Source organism: Coregonus clupeaformis, chromosome 25 (genome assembly GCF_020615455.1).
Source record: "Coregonus clupeaformis isolate EN_2021a chromosome 25, ASM2061545v1, whole genome shotgun sequence".
NCBI lineage: Eukaryota > Metazoa > Chordata > Actinopteri > Salmoniformes > Salmonidae > Coregonus > Coregonus clupeaformis.
The window spans coordinates 27014338-27031217 of NC_059216.1; the positions used below are offsets into that span (position 1 = coordinate 27014338).

General features: G+C 43.3%; 1 pseudogene; it reads right to left on the bottom strand.

Annotated features, from left to right (window-relative positions):
- Positions 1 to 2535: 2535 nt before the first annotated feature.
- Positions 2536 to 15635, bottom strand: LOC123481867 (annotated as a pseudogene).
- Positions 15636 to 16880: the final 1245 nt, after the last annotated feature.

A 16880-nucleotide genomic window follows, 5' to 3' on the forward strand; every position in this document is an offset into this window, starting at 1 on the left:
TAAGGGTTTTTTTGGATGTTCGGGCAAACACATTTTTTTCTCCAGGCCAGCCGAAGTCTACGCCCCTTCGTCAGTGATTGGTCAACTGTAGGGATTCTTTGTTGTCATTCAACGAGAGATTACTCGTTTTCATGCACATTCTTTCATTGAGAAATACTGCATCAAACATCTTAGTTAGATATAAAATTGCGCGACTAAGATCTCCTTGGCAAAAACATCAAAATTAATGACACATTTCTTGAGTTATCTTAGATTAATTCTGACTGTTTTGAGGAAGTGTATACTGGCTACGGCGTCTCAAAATGGACAAACAGTACTATTGTCGCTTTTCTCTCATTTTTCAAGCGAAGGTCTTTACTGCCCTGATGACACAGACGGCTTCATCAACAACGGCAGGTAATGTGTGTTATGTGAAAAGTTGTATAAAAAAATACCAGGCTTGATAAACTAGTAGACTAATTCCCCAGCCATGCAGATACAATTCGAGCACATTCGTTCGTTCGGGTCAACCTAGATGACTTTGGCTAACCACTGGCCGAACTGAAGCATGCTGATGCCAATCTACAACACAATACCCCATATTGACGAAGCAAAAACAGGTTTTTAGAAATATTTGCAAATGTATCAAATAAAAAAATAATAATATCACATTTACATAACTATTCAGACCCTTTACTGAGTACTTTGTTGAAGCACCTTTGGCAGCAATTAGCCCCGAGTCTTCTTGAGTATGACGCTACAAGCTTGGCAGACCTGTATTTGGGGAGTTTCTCCCATTCTTCTCAGTAGATCAAGCTCTGTCAGGTTGGATGGGGAGCTTCGCTGCACAGCTATTTTCAGGTCTCTCCAAAGATGTTTGATCGGGTTCAAGTCCGGTCTCTGGCTGTGCCCCTCAAGGACATTCAGAGACCCGAAGCCATTCTTGCATTGTCTTGGCTGTGTGCTTAGGGTCGTTGTCCTGTTGGAAGGTGAACCTTCGCCCCAGTCTGAGATCCTGAGCACTCTGGAGCAGGTTTTCATCAAGGATCTCTCTGTACTTTGCTCCGTTCATCTTTCCCTCGATCCTGACTAGTCTCCCAGTCTCTGCCACTGAAAAACATCCCCACAGCATGATGCTGCCACCACCACCACGTTTCACCGTAGGGATTGTGCCAGGTTTCCTCCAGACGTGACGCTTGGCATTCAGGCCAAAGTGTTCAATATTGGTTTCATCAGACCAGAGAATCTTGTTTCTCATGGTCTGAGAGTCCTTTAGGTGCCTTTTGGCAAACTCCAAGCGGGCTGGCATGTGCCTTTTACTGTGGAGTGTCTCCGTCAGGGCACCATAAAGGCCTGATTGGTGGAGTGCTGCAGAGATGGCTGTCCTTCTGGAAGGTTCTGCCATCTCCACTCTGGAGCTATGTCAGAGTGACCATCAGGTTCTTGGTCACCTCCCTGACCAAGGCCCTTCTCCCCTGATTGCTCAGTTTGGCCGGGCGGCCAGCTCTAGGAAGAGTCTTGGTGGTTCCAAACTTCTTCCATTTAAGAATGATGGAGGCCACTGTGTTCTTGGGGACCATCAATGCTTCAGAAATGTTTTGGTACCCTTCCCCAGATCTGTGCCTCGACACAATCCTGTCTCGGAGCTCTACAAACAATTTTGTCGACCTCATGGCTTGGTTTTTGCTCTGACCTGCACTGTCAACTGTGGGACCTTGTATAGACAGGTATGTGCCTTTCCAAATCATGTCCAATCAATTGAATTGACCACAGGTGGACTCCAATCAAGTTGTAGAAACATCTCAAGGATGATCAATGGAAACAGGATGCACCTGAGCTCAATTTCGATTCTCATAGCAAAGGGTCTGAATACTTACGTAAATAAGGTATTTTTTAAAATATTTTCTTTAACATTTGCAACAATTTCTAAAAACCTTTTTTCGATTTGTCATTCTAGTGTATTGTGTATAGATTGATGAGGGAAAAAATTATTTAATCAATTTTAGAATAAGCTGTAACCTAACAAAATGTTGAAAAAGTCAAGGGGTCTGAATACTTTCTGAATGCACTGTAGCCATCTTACGTTTGGTGGCAGCGTTGGGATCGAACCCATTAATATTCTTATTAAATCTCACTGTCTCTGAGACAAAAAAGACAGGCTCTGAACATGGGGCTTTGGGTATCAGTAATTCCAAATCTGGTAGAGAAATATCACTAGATCCTATATGGTGTTACATTTTAACAATACAAAGCTCAATTGACCTAGACTATGTTCCAATATCCACACTAGCATACCACTTTCAATGCATGCCTAATAGGCTACATGTTGCTTCATTCTAATTGGTAGTATGGACCTTGGAACAGAGACGTAGTGTTAAAGGATCTCTGATCAATTAAAACAGTTAATGCTGTGTTTACCATACAGACACACACAGCAACATGTCCTGGGGGGAGAGTGAGCTGTGAGCCACTGCAAACAGGCCATTATTCATTCTCTCGCTCTCCCCCACACACACACACACACAGAGCGAGACAGAAGCCACAGTGAGCAGAAGCTCAGTGCCCAGACACATCCTTCTGAGGATCGCAAGGGTGATACAAGCAACATGGTTCATAATTCTGCATTTATACTAGCTAAGTTATTAAACACTCATTCGTATTCCATGCTTCAATATTCCATGAATATGAAACCTCTCAAAATGATTTCTATTGTACATCTCTATTTGGCCAGCTAGTTGTCAGTATAAACACACAGAGGAAAGGGAGACCTCTCTCTCCCTGTACTTAAAAAGGGTAATATTCCTTCTTCTACCTTTCACTCAGCAGAAATGGATTTGGCTGAGAAAGCCAGGGCTCAGTTAGATAGGAATTAGAATGCACCACTGCTGGAAAAAAGCCTCTATTAAAAGCTGGCCATGCATTTTAAATGCCCCCTTAGCAAAGTTTCCATGTAGAGCATAAAGTAAAGTGACAAGGCCCAGACCATAGGCTGAAGGGCACTCTCTGGATGGGTCCCCAGCACTGCTTTAATGCCCGTGACGGAAAACACACAGCCCTAGTCTAAGGTAAACACATCCCACTGGTGCACTGGCTCTGGATAAACAGCCAATACAGTAACACAGACCCCCAATTCATCATCAATCTATTCTGGAGAGCAACCAGCTGTATGTGTGCATGTGTTTGAACATGTGTGTTATTTTCAGAGGTACATGGGGGAATGACTGTGTGTGTGTGTGTGTGTGTGTGTGTGTGTGTGTGTGTGTGTCTCTACCTGTTGTCTGGTGGGTAGGTCCTTGACAGTGTCTGGCTTGAAGAAGGTGAAGTCCAGCAGGCCCTGGAACAGGCACACAGCCTTTTCTGAGTGGCCTGCCTGCCTGAGGAAATGACACTTCTGGAGGAAGATGGCTGCAGAGATAAAGAAATAGATAGAGAGAGAGCGAGAGAGAGAGAGAGAGAGGACATACAATACCACATCATTAAATCAGGCCATCTAATCTAGGCTTGGTTTTCTGTATTGTAATCGCTCCTCCTTCGCCCATCTGCCAAACTAACCCTGATTCAGATGACCACCCTACCCATGTTAGATAATGGAGACGTTATTTTCAGATCGGCGGGTAAGAGTGCACTTGAGCGGCTAGATGTTCTGAACCATTCTGCCATTGCAAATCGGATGGCAGAATGGTACAGAACATCTAGCCGCTCAAGTGCACCCTTACCTGCCGATCTGAAAATAACGTCCTTATAGGACACATCACTGCACTCCTCTGTAAACTGGCCATCTCTTTATACTAGACACAAAATCCACTGGTTGATACTCATTTACAAAACCCTCTTAGGCCTCACTCCCCCCTACCTGAGATACCTATTGCAACCATCATCCTCTACATACAGTACCCGATCTGCCACATTCTGTTAAAAGTCCCCAAAGCAAACACATCCCTGGGTCGTTCCTCTTTTCAGTTCGCTGCAGTTAGCGACTGGAATTATCTGCAAAAAATGCTAAAGCTGGAAAGTTTTGTCCCGTCTCAGCTTTCAAGGACTCAATCATGGACATTCTCACGGACACATGTAGCTGTTATGCGAGCCAATAACCTACGCTGTTGATTGTGGTGTCTGTTTTCTGTCTGTCCGCTTGCGCTGCCATTATTTGTTGGTGCTGTCTGTCTATTTGTCTGTTCAGTAGGGCTATGTAGCTTGTATTGTGGTGTGACAGTCTTTTTCCATCGTGCTGTTGTCTGCCCTTAACGTTGTTTGTGCCATGTAGCTTTTTGTTGTCATAGGTCTCCCTGGTGATGTCTCTCTTGTCGTGAAGTGCTTTGTTTCCACTGTCTGTCTGCTGATGCATCTGTGCTGTTGCCAAGTGTCTTCCCTCTGTGTTGTCCATCTTGTCTTACTTTTTAAAAAATCCCTGCCCCACAGGAGGCCTTTTGACTCTTGCCAGGCCGTCACACAAAGCACCCACTTCAATTCCACCTATTAGAACCAGCACAGGTGCATTAGTTTAGTATGAGCTTTTAAGGATTAATATATCCTCAGACTATGAGTGAAGAAAAAACTAAGTAGGATGAGGAAAAGAAAGTGAGAGTGAGGGATGGCGGAAAGAAAGTTTGAAAAGTAATAACAGATAGCTAATCTTCCCTGAATGAAAAATTCAGCAGGCGAATTAAAGGTACACATCCCTGAGGTCACATGAAATGGCAGCTTCTCAAAATCTTTTTATTGTTCCTCACAGGCATCTTCATTATTCATTAAATCATTATCAAGTTATAATTAATGCTGCCGTCTCCTGCAGATGTTCCCTACAAGTTGGGGTTTTCATTACTCTGCCTTGTAGCCTGGTCCCAAATCTGTTTGTACTGTCTTGCCCAACTTCTATGATCATTGGCATGACAATGCACAAACAGATCTGGTACCAGGCTACCTGCCTTGTACTGCCAGTACAGAAACCATCAGCATATTCTAAAAGGAAACAAACAGTCAAAGAGACTGACAGTCTCCCTCAGAGGAATGCAAGGAGCCTGGTGTAGATATATGCCCAGCATTCGTATGTAAGCAGAGGCTATCGTCCAGTTTTAGCACATGCTGCTTATTCCATGCTTAGATCTCCCACACTGTTTGATCTGTCCACAGTGCAGCTGCAGAAACGCTAGAATATGTACTATCCAACCACAAGAGGGAGTCTGTGACCATCATATTATAACAAGAGAATCACTCAAATAAAATAGCTTTCTGTACCTATGAAGTCGAGTTGAGAATACCAAAGATTCCACAAGTGATTACATCCATTTGTTGAACCTGAAACAGCTAGCCTACTTTCTATGAGTTGCAGCAGGTGATCTATGAACCCAAATAGTCCCAGTATGTTAAACAAAATTCCAGGTGATTTGAATAAGCGAGGCATCACTGGATAACATCAAATCCAAATAATGTTATTCCACCCTTACATACCCAGTCATTGTTGTAATAACAGTTAGCTGTGGTAGACAGACAAACGGTTTCAGTAGGCTAAAGAATATCGAGCACTGGCTTCTGTTTCTGTTGCACTGGCTTCTGTTTCTGTTAGTTTAAATCTTATCATTTTTCATAAAGAAAATAAAAATGTTTACTTGAATTGTTCCTGGAGTGCATCCCATCCTTATCATTGTTCAGCAGGCTAAAGCCCTGACAGGATAGTTCCTGGTTTAGCCCAGTAGCAGCCCTACCCAGACTGCCCACTGGCCAGCCAAACTAGATAATAGTTTCATTAGACAAATTGAGGGGCAGCTGCCAGAGGGCCAGGAGGCTAGGCCATCGCTGCAGTACTCATATCATGGCTCAGCAGCATGGACACTGGATATCCATTATCCTCCCTCTTTCTGCCTCTCCTTCTCCCACTCCCTATCTCATCTCTCCTTCTCCCTCCCTTTCCTCTGGTCCTTATCTCCTGTCCTGTCAATGGTCAGAAACATGACACAGCACAAACCTGTTTAGGGGTCTTTTCAGGAGGGGGAAACATGTTACAGGATGTTGCAGATAGAAATGTCCTGTGTAAAACAGATATATTTGTCAGTCATGTAGAAGGAATCATGTCAGTTCTATTTATGACATATCCATCTGCACCATTCCACAATGTTTGCCTACTGAACGATCTGCCACACCCATGGACATCTGGTGATGACATCATGATACACATATAACCACAATAATGGAGCTAGCTAGCCAGCTAACTCAATTTAGTCTATCACGAGAGATTACAAGCTCATCAAATCCATACCAAAGGCTTCTGAAAGGAGTTGAAAGATACATAAACACAAACACACACTATTAATCTATTAGCTGCCCACAGTAGAATAATGAAATAGCTCTCAATCCCTCCCTCCATGTCTAGACCATCTAAATCATCCCTATAACATGATATTAGAGACAATGGCACCTTTCTCTTCCCACAGAATGACAACTCATCAACTCTTCTCTTCCACTCTCACGGTGACAGTCACAGTCCAAACCACAAACAGTTCAATACAGCAGCACATAACATACTGACAAGGAGAAACCTGAACCATAATGCTCGCTCTCTGCTCGCCTCTACGAATATTTACATCTAAAGTGTCAGCCCCTCTACAGTACAGCCCTGTGCGAATGAAGGATTTTAAAAAAGAAGAAAAAATACTTGACCAAATAGAACAGGCTTGAATGTACAGTATCATGACGACAGAGCAGGCAGTGAGTGAAAAATTACGTTGCCACGAGCAGCACCGCAGATATTGAGATGAGCAAGATGCAAGACTTCGCTCTCACACAGTCACACACAGTATCTGCGTATGTGCACGGGTTCGCTTCACGCTGTTCACAGTGTTGTAGCCAGAGCACCAAAACAGCAAAGTTGAGCGTTGCCCTCCAACTCCAACCCATTATGCCATTTACTTTCTGCATCGACGTCATATCGCTGAGTCTACCTTTAATATGTTATAAGTTATTCATGCAAAATTGAATTGAAAACATAATAATATGTAGCGTATATTGTATGTGGCTTGGACCATTACCCAGCATGTGTTCATCAGTGCTCGGCAGCGCCCGGTGAGACAACATGCTCCCATCCTGCACTGCCGCCAGCGTGCTCAGACACTTCCCGTACACCGCATTGACCTTTGACACAGAGAAGGTGCTGAAGTGGCTCTGCACAAACAGCAGGTACTTCCTCCACAGAGGGGCGCTGTTGGGGTGCAGGAACACCAGTTTCTTCCACTCCTTCAACAGGGCTGCCGGCTCCCACAGCTCCCTGCACAGACGCAGTCGCTCCAGCTTCAGCTCCACAGACCTGGGGATACTGTCGACCGCTCGATCCAAAATGGCTACCTTCTTCTCCAGCGTGGCCCTCACTGACCTCTTCCGGCGCTCTGTCTCGTTCTCAGAGATGTCACCAAACACCCCGGTGGTACTCGCCACCTCGTCCTGTAATACAGATCGGGAAGTTATTATAATTTAACAGTAATGATAGTAGCTAGTACATAATTAATCATGTGATGTTTTCTGTATCAAGATACAGGCCAAGGACTGGAGTTTTTCCTGACCTGGTGAAATGGCCAGCAAACTCTTGTGAAATCCTAGTGAAATCTCATGTGATGTGATGACACTGATTGGTGTGGTGTATAATTGTGGGGTTTTAACATTGAATACCGTACCTGGAAGTGGACAAACTGCAGCCAGGTCTGTGTGTCTGTGGGGGTTTCCCTCAGCCTCCTGTTGAAGTCCTCCAACCGTTCAGCCAGCAGGGCGGCAGCATTGACTCTGGGAGTAGAGGGTTGTTCCACTGCCTTGCCCTGCTCCGCCTTCCCCTTCCCCTGAAGCCACAGGGAGGTGGAGGAGTCATCCACCCCCAGGTGGTTGACCCAGGAGGCCTGGTCCAGGCAGCGTGGGTTTTCCCACAGACCACAGCAGCTGGTGGACGGTGAGGGAGAAGTAGCGGTAGGGTCACTGTCTCCTGTCTCCTCTACTCTCTTCTTCTATGGGACGGACTCAGACCAGCTCACAGCCTGAGATCGCGGGTCCAAACCCAGAGACGAACAGCCTTTCCTCTTGTACCTTGAAAGACATTACAATAATTAGTCACATGTAAAATCCCTGTAAAGAAAAACAGTAATGGAATGTCTTGAGAAATGGTTGTGTTGAGAGAGTTGTGAAAGGGGTGCAGCTCAGTAAGGGAGGACAAATAGGGAGAAATAAAGTGTCTGCATCACCTGACCTTGTCCAAAAGGGAATACCTAAGTCCCCCTGTAGCAATACACCAAACACCCCTCCAATCATTGGCTATATTGATCACATTTCTCTTAGCTTGCTGTGAGTGAGTGAGTGAGTGAGTGTATTAGCAGGTATTGATTGCAGGTCTCTTAAGTTACAGATGCCACTTCGACAACACATTAAAAACGACATCAACTGGACTTGTGACAGGAGCTCCATTTGTTGCCCTTGAGCAGTTTATAAAAAAGTTCAGTGTGTTCTGGCTGGGCCACTCTAGGACATTCAGACACTTGTCCGAAGCCACTCCTGCGTTGTCTTGGCTGTGTGCTTAGGGTCGTTGTCCTGTTGGAAGATTAACCTTCGCCACAGTCGGAGGTCCTGAGCGCTCTGGAGAATGCTCTGACTAGTGTCCCAGTCCCTGCAGCTGAAAAACATCCCCACAGCATGATGCTGCCACCACCATGCTTCACCGTAGGGATGGTAACAGGTTTCCTCCAGACGTGACGCTTGGCATTCAGGCCAAAGAGTTCAATCTTGGTTTCATTAACCCAGAGAATCTTGTTTCTCACGGTCTGAGAGTCCTTTAGGTGCCTTTTGGCAAACTCCAAGTGGGCTGTCATGTGCCTTTTACTGAGGAGTGGCTTCCGTCTGGCCACTCTACCATAAAGGCCTGATTGGTGGAGTGCTGCAGAGATGGTTGTCCTTCTGGAAGGTTCTGTCATCTCCACAGAGGAACTCTGGAGCTCTGTCAGAGTGACCATCGGGTTCTTGGTCACCTCCCTGACCAAGGCCTTTCTCCCCCAATTGCTCAGTTTGGCCGGGCGGCCAGCTCTAGGAAGAGTCTTGGTGGTTCCAAACTTCTTCCATTTAAGAATGATGGAGTCCACTGTGTTCTTGGGGACCTTCAATGCAGCATACTTTTTTTGGTACCCTTCCCCAGACCTGTACCTCGACACAATCCTGTCTCTGAGCTCTACGGACAATTACTTTGACCTCATGGCTTGGTTTTTCCTCTGACATGCACTGTCAACTGTGGGACCTTATATAGACAGGTGTGTGACTTTTCAAATCAATTGAATTGACCACATGTGGACTCCAATCAAGTTGTAGAAACATCTCAAGGCTGATCAATGGAAACAGGATGCACCTGCGCTCAATTTCGAGTCTCATAGCAAAGGGTCTGAATATTTATGTAAATATGGTATTTCAGTTCTTTTTAAATGTGCAAAAACTTAAAAACCTCTTTTCGCTTTGTCAATATGGGGTATTGTGTGTAGATTGATGAGGAAATGTTTTTCTTTCATCCATTTTAGAATAAGGCTGTAATGTGGAAAAAGTAAAGGGGTGTGGCAATAATACAGTGCCTATAGAAAATCTACACCCCCTTGGATTACTTCACATTTTATTGTGTTACAAAGTGGGATTAAAATGGATTTAATTGTAATTTGTCAACGACCTACACGAAATACTCTAAATGTCAAAGTGGATTAAAGATGAATGAAAAATAAAACCCTGATATACTGTACCTTGATTAGATAAGTATTTAACCACCTGAGTCGATACATGTTAGAAACACCTTTGGCAGCGATTACAGCTGTGAGTCTTCTTGGGTTAATCTTATAAGAGCTTTGCACACCTGTATTGTACAATATTTGCCCATTATGCTTTTCAAAATTCTTCAAGCTCTGTCAAGGTGTTGGGGTTCATGGCTAGACAGCAATTTTCAAGTCTTGCCATAGATTTTCAAGCAGATTTAAGTCAAAACTGTAACTTGGCCACTCAGGAACATTCACTGTTTCCTTGGTAAGCAACTCCAGTGTAGATTTGGCTTTGTGTTGTAGGTTATTGTCCTGCTGAAAGGTGAATTCCTCTACCAGTGTCTGGTGTAAAGCAGACTGAAGCAGGTTTTCCTCTAGGATTTTGCCTGTGCTTAGCTCCATCCATTTTCATCCTGAAAAACTCCCTAGTCTTTGCCGATGTCAAGCATTTCCATACCATGGAGGGTATTAGGGTTGCAAAATTCCTGGAACTTTTCTGGAAAATCAGGGAATTTATTGAAAGTTCCTGGAATTTTGCAACCCTAACCATGATGCAGCCACCACCAAGCTTGAAAATAAGCACGCAGTTACTCAGTGATGTGTTGTGTTGGATTTGCCCCAAACATAAGGCTTTGCATTTAGGCCAAAAAGTGTATTCCTTTGCCGTGTTTTTTTGAAGCATTACTTTAGTGCCTTGTTGCATACATATGCATGTTTTAGAATATGTTTTATTATGTACAGTGCCTTCAGAAAGTATCCAAACCCCTTGACTTTTTCCAAATTTTATTGTGTTACAGCCTGAACTTACAATGGATTCAAAAAACATAATTGTCACTGGCCTCCACACAATACCCACCCCATACTGTCAAAGTGGAATTATGTTTTTTGACATTTTTACAAATTTATCAAAAATGTAAAGCTGAAATGTCTTGAGTGAATAAGTATTCAACCACTTTGTTATGGCAAGCTTAAATAAGTTCAGGAGTAAACATTTGCTTAACAAGTCACAAAATAAGTTGCATGGAATCACTCTGTGTGCAATAATAGTGTTAAGCATGATTTTTGAATGACAACCTAATCTCTGTACCCCACACATACAGTGAGGGAAAAAAGTATTTGATCCCCTGCTGATTTTGTTCGTTTGCCCACTGACAAAGACATGATCAGATACTTTTAATGGTAGGTTTATTTGAACAGTGAGAGACAGAATAACAACAACAAAATCCAGAAAAACGCATGTCAAAAATGTTATAAATTGATTTGCATTTTAATGAGGGAAATAAGTATTTGACCCCTCTGCAAAACATGACTTAGTACTTGCTGGCAAAACCCTTGTTGGCAATCACAGAGGTCAGACGTTTCTTGTAGTTGGCCACCAGGTTTGCACACATCTCAGGAGGGATTTTGTCCCACTCCTCTTTGCAGATCTTCTCCAAGTCATTAAGGTTTCGAGGCTGACATTTGGCAACTCGAACCTCAGCTCCCTCCACATATTTTCTATGGGATTAAGGTCTGGAGACTGGCTAAGCCACTCCAGGACCTTAATGTGCTTCTTCTTGAGCCACTCCTTTGTTGCCTTGGCCGTGTGTTTTGGGTCATTGTCATGCTGGAATACCCATCCACGACCCATTTTCAATGCCCTGGCTGAGGGAAGGAGGTTCTCACCCAAGATTTGATGGTACATGGCCCGTCTATCGTCCCTTTGATGCAGTGAAGTTGTCCTGTCCCCTTAGCAGAAAAACACCCCCAAAGCATAATGTTTCCACCTCCATGTTTGACGGTGGGGATGGTGTTCTTGGGGTCATAGGCAGCATTCCTCCTCCTCCAAACACGGCGAGTTGAGTTGATGCCAAAGAGCTCCATTTTGGTCTCATCTGACCACAACACTTTCACCCAGTTCTCCTCTGAATCATTTAGATGTTCATTGGCAAACTTCAGACGGGCCTGTATATGTGCTTTCTTGAGCAGGGGGACCTTGCGGGCGCTGCAGGATTTCAGTCCTTCACGGCATAGTGTATTACCAATTGTTTTCTTGGTGACTATGGTCCCAGCTGCCTTGAGATCATTGACAAGATCCTCCCGTGTAGTTCTGGGCTGATTCCTCACCGTTCTCATGATCATTGCAACTCCACGAGGTGAGATCTTGCTTGGAGCCCCAGGCCGAGGGAAATTGACAGTTATTTTGTGTTACTTCCATTTGCGAATAATCGCACCAACTGTTGTCACCTTCTCACCAAACTGCTTGACGATGGTCTTGTAGCCCATTCCAGCCTTGTGTAGATCTACAATACTGTCCCTGACATCCTTGGAGAGCTCTTTGGTCTTGGCCATGGTGGAGAGTTTGGAATCTGATTGATTGATTGCTTCTGTGGACAGGTGTCTTTTATACAGGTAACACGCTGAGATTAGGAGCACTCCCTTTAAGAGTGTGCTCCTAATCTCAGCTCGTTACCTGTATAAAAGACACCTGGGAGCCAGAAATCTTTCTGATTGAGAGGGGGTCAAATACTTATTTCCCTCATAAAAATGCATATCAATTTATAACATTGTTGACATGTGTTTTTCTGGATTTTTTTGTTGTTATTCTGTCTCTCACTGTTCAAATAAACCTACCATTAAAAATTTTAGACTGTTCATTTCTTTGTCAGTGGGCAAACGTACAAAATCAGCAGGGGATCAAATACTTTTTTCCCTCACTGTACAGGCATCCTCCTAACGCAGTTGCCAGAGAGGAAGGAAACCGCTCAGGGATTTCACCATGATACCAATGGTGACTTTAAAACAATTACAGAGTTTAATGGCTGTGATAGGAGAAAACTGAGGATGTGAAATGAAGGAAACATGCATCCTGTTTGCAACAAGGCACTAAAGTAATACTGCAAACAATGTGGTAAAGCAATTAACTTTTTGTCCTGAATACAAAGCGTTATGTTTGGGGCAAATCCAATACAACACATTACTTATTGCTGCATCATGTTATGGGTATGCTTGTATTCGTTAAGGACTGGGGAGTTTTTCAGGATAAAAAAGAAACAGAATGGAGCTAAGCACAGGCAAAATCCTAGAGTAAAATCTGGTTGTCTGCTTTCCACCAGACACTGGGAGAAGAGTTCACCTCACTTCACAATAAACTAAAATACAAGGCCAATTCTACACTGGAGTTGCTTAACAAGAAGACAGTGAATGTGCCTGAGTGGCCGAGTTACAGTTCTGACTTAAATCTACTTGAAAATCTATGGCAAGACCTGAAAATGGTTGTCTAGCAATGATCAACAACCAATTTTGCAGAGCTTGAAGAATTTTGAAAAGAATAATGCGCAAATGTTGCACAATCCAGGTGTGGAAAGCTCTTAGAAACGTACCCATAAGGACTCACAGCTGCAATCACTGCCAAAGGTGCTTCTACAAAGTATTGACTAAGGTGTGTGACTACTTATGTAAATTAGATATTTATGTATTTCATTTTCAATACATTTGCAAAAATGTCTCAAAAACATGTTTTCACTTTGTCATTATGGGGTAATGTGTGAAGTGTAGATGGTTGAGAAACAAATCTATTGAATCTATTTTGAATTTAGGGTGTAACACAACAAAATGTGGAATAAGTCAAGGGGTATGAATACTTTCTGAAGGCATTGTATATTTATATTCTTCTTTTCACTTTTCAGTCATTTAGGTCATTATTGTGGAGTCACTACAATGTTGTTGATGCATCCTCAGTTTTCTCCTATCAAAGCCAATGAACTCTGTAGCTATTAAAATCACCAATGGCCCCATGCTTAAAGATATATTCAATGTCTGATTTGTTATTGTTACCCATCTACCAATCATTGCCCTTCTTTATGAGGCTCTCGAAAAGCTCTCTGGTCTGTTTGAATCTGTGCTTGAAATTCAATATTTGACTGAGGTACCTACAGATGTTGTATGTATGGGGGACAGAAGAATGGGTAGTCATTCAAAAATCATGTCAACCCCTATTATTTCACACAGAGTCCATAAGATGTATTATGTGATTTGTTAAGCCAAATTTTACTTCTGAAATAATTTAGGCTTGCCTAAACAAAGGGGGTGAATACTTACAGTATGCAACAACTGTATTTTAGTTAATACATTTGTATTAATTTGTAAAGATTTGTAGAATTTTCTTTTCACTTTGACATTATGGTGTAGATCAATGACAAGAAATTACAATTACATCTATTATTTCAATCCCACTTTGTAACGCAACAAAATGTGAAAAAAGTTAAGGGGGGTGTAGACTTTTATAGGCCCTTTCTATATACCCCTCCACAAGCATACATCCTATTATTAAACTCACTAGGGCATAGAGAGTTTATATCTAAGAAGTGCTCTGACAGGAAGGAAGGAATTTACAGCAGGTGAACGCTTTGATTTCCGCACCCTGACTGTGGGCTGCAGGCAGGCAGAGGGCTGAAGTAGTAAAACCGCCTGTGAGATATGGATTACTGCAGGACCGCAGACCCAAAACTCTCAGTGCAGCTTTTATTATCACCCCCTGGTACTGTAATGGAGGCTCTGGCACCTGCAGCTGGAGCTGACTGACTCCCTCTCTGAATGACCTTGAGTTGGGAGCAGAACCAGGCTGGGGAGGGGGGTTAACTAAACACTGCTGGCCAGCAGATACCCTTTTCACACTATTGTGCCAACCTGAACCAGACTGTGCTGGCTCAGATATTTTCTATGCCAGGCCAGTGCAGTATAGTTTAGCTTGGCTCAGCTCTGTTCAGCTCAGTAGCATGGACAGGGTAAGAGTGGGCGGATGACGGCTGATGGGCGGCTACACCAGAGCTGAGATGGCAGTAGTGGTGCAGAGATAAGGGGTGCTGGAGGGGGGAGTGAAGGGGGAGGCGGAGGGTGGAAGGTGGTGCAGTGGTGGGGGAAGGGAGGTTACCTACCTAGCGATGTCTCCTCTGTAGAGCGATCTGTACTCCCAGTTGGCGCAGTCTGCTCTCCTGTCCACGCAGAAGGGCCAATCCGTGAGGGTCTGGAGGTCGTCCAGCCACACAAAATACCCTTCCACCTGACACTGCGCCTCCTCACTACAGACAGAAAGAACAACACCGTCAGGATCAATGCAGAGTATAGACCTCTAAAGAAGGGTTGAGTGACATGTAGCAAGTTAGCATTTTCATGATTTGATAAAAATACAATATTAGGGCTAGTGGTGCTAACTCAAACAACCATAACAGAAGTTTTCATTAAAGAGACATAATCGTTAAACATTGATAGAGCAGAGTACAGACCTAAAATATAATGGTCTACTGTAAATCAGAAAACATTGATAGTACAGTACAGATGAGTTGTAAAACATTAGTAGTACAGTACAGATCCAAAACATAATCCTAACATTAGGCTAATTTAACTGTGGCTTCAAAGATTAGTTATACAAGTCTCGTGTTTAGGAGACAGTCCTTGAGAGAGAGGCATAGAGACAGGTGTATGTATGTGTGTGTGTGTCGTAGTTGAGTTCAAAGTCTGTCAAGAAGAGCTCCTTCAACTGGCAGTCAGCCTAGACACCCAGAGTAGACCTCCCATAACGCACTGAGCCACAGACACTAAATCTTACTCCTACCCAGCAGCAACTAGTACAGTATTACCAGACATGGGCAAGTATTAAAAAAGCATCCTAGGGTAGGAGTGCTGGTCTAGGAACAGTTCACCCCCTGTCCAACTGATCCTATATCAGTACTCCTACTCTGAGATACTTCAACATTTGAGCCCAGTCCTGAAATCCCTACCAGAGCATGTACACCTGAGTGACTGGGTCTCACTGGGAACAAAGGGAGTGAGGTCATACCTGGGAGGAGTGCTCTCAAAATTTTTCAGGAGATCACTGGGGTAGATAGTATCTGAATCTGAGCCACTGCTTGCTGTGGAGGGTTATCCACTCTTCTTCTTGTGCTTCTTCTTTTTATTCTCCTTCTTTTTCTTCTTCTTGGATGGGACGTAATTCTTATCCTCTCTATCTGTTGTAAAAAGTATGTTCAGAAATGTTAGAAGTAAACATTTAAGTACAAATACCACAAGCCGTTGACTTTTGGGTGAAACTACCAACAACGGTGTCAATGCTCAGATCATATCATCCCACAAAAGTACGAGATATATCATTGTGTAATAACAACAAGACTGTGCAATAACATTCAAAGCCACTCAATAAAACCAGTGCTTCTCAAAAGGGGCGGAATGCCTTATCCTGTCTGCTGTACAATGGAGCATGAAATACTATTCTGTCACAGTGAAAGGGAAATAATTGAATAATTATTAAAGACTTTTATGATAATAACACAACACCTCGTTTCTGCTAGTTGTGTCTCGTTGGCTTACTCAGTGGCTAGCTGGAGGACAGAAAGAGCGTTGTCGGTGCAAAAACGTTGATTGCTCAGCCATTCTAGTTCTGAGAGAGATAAGAGGCATGTCTAATCAATCGCAATTAGTTCTCGCACTGTGTCCATGGGTTTAGGGTTTAATTTTGTGAAGACATGATATAGCTAACACACCTTTTTGGTTATAATTAGTTTATGGTGAGGGCCCGAGCGGCCAATGCACTGCTGACTTACAGTGAGTGCGTGTAGGCAAATTGTTTATCATAATAATTTACCTGGCTACATCATTTGAGTAATTAAATTATAGCTATGAATGCATTTTTGGGGGATGTTAGTTAGCTATGTTACGAGCAGACTGTGTTTTACCGATGGCAAAGACACTTAGCTAGCTGTAGTAAAATATTTAGCTAACAAGCTAGAGAAACTAGCAAACTGACTACCACTAGCTGACAGACAGCTCTTTTAATGTGTTCTGTCGAAGACAGAAACGTTGCACTTGAGTTTACTTTCACAAGATCTCTCTTTCGAAGTCCCAGACCGTCACAGAAAGAGGGCTAGCTGGTTCACACATCCACTAAACATAAATAAACATTTGTGGTATTACCTTTAGGTGCATTCTCAGGTTTTGTATTTGATAATCCTGCAAAAACTGGAAATAGAGCCATGTTGTTCTCTTCTGCGTGTAAACAGACGCCTAAATATGACGTCACCTCGGAAGCGATTGTGGTTTGTTGGAGGTAGTAGCTGTAATTTTAGGCTACATCATGTTATCTTGAATGCACATTTTATGATTTAGTTTAGC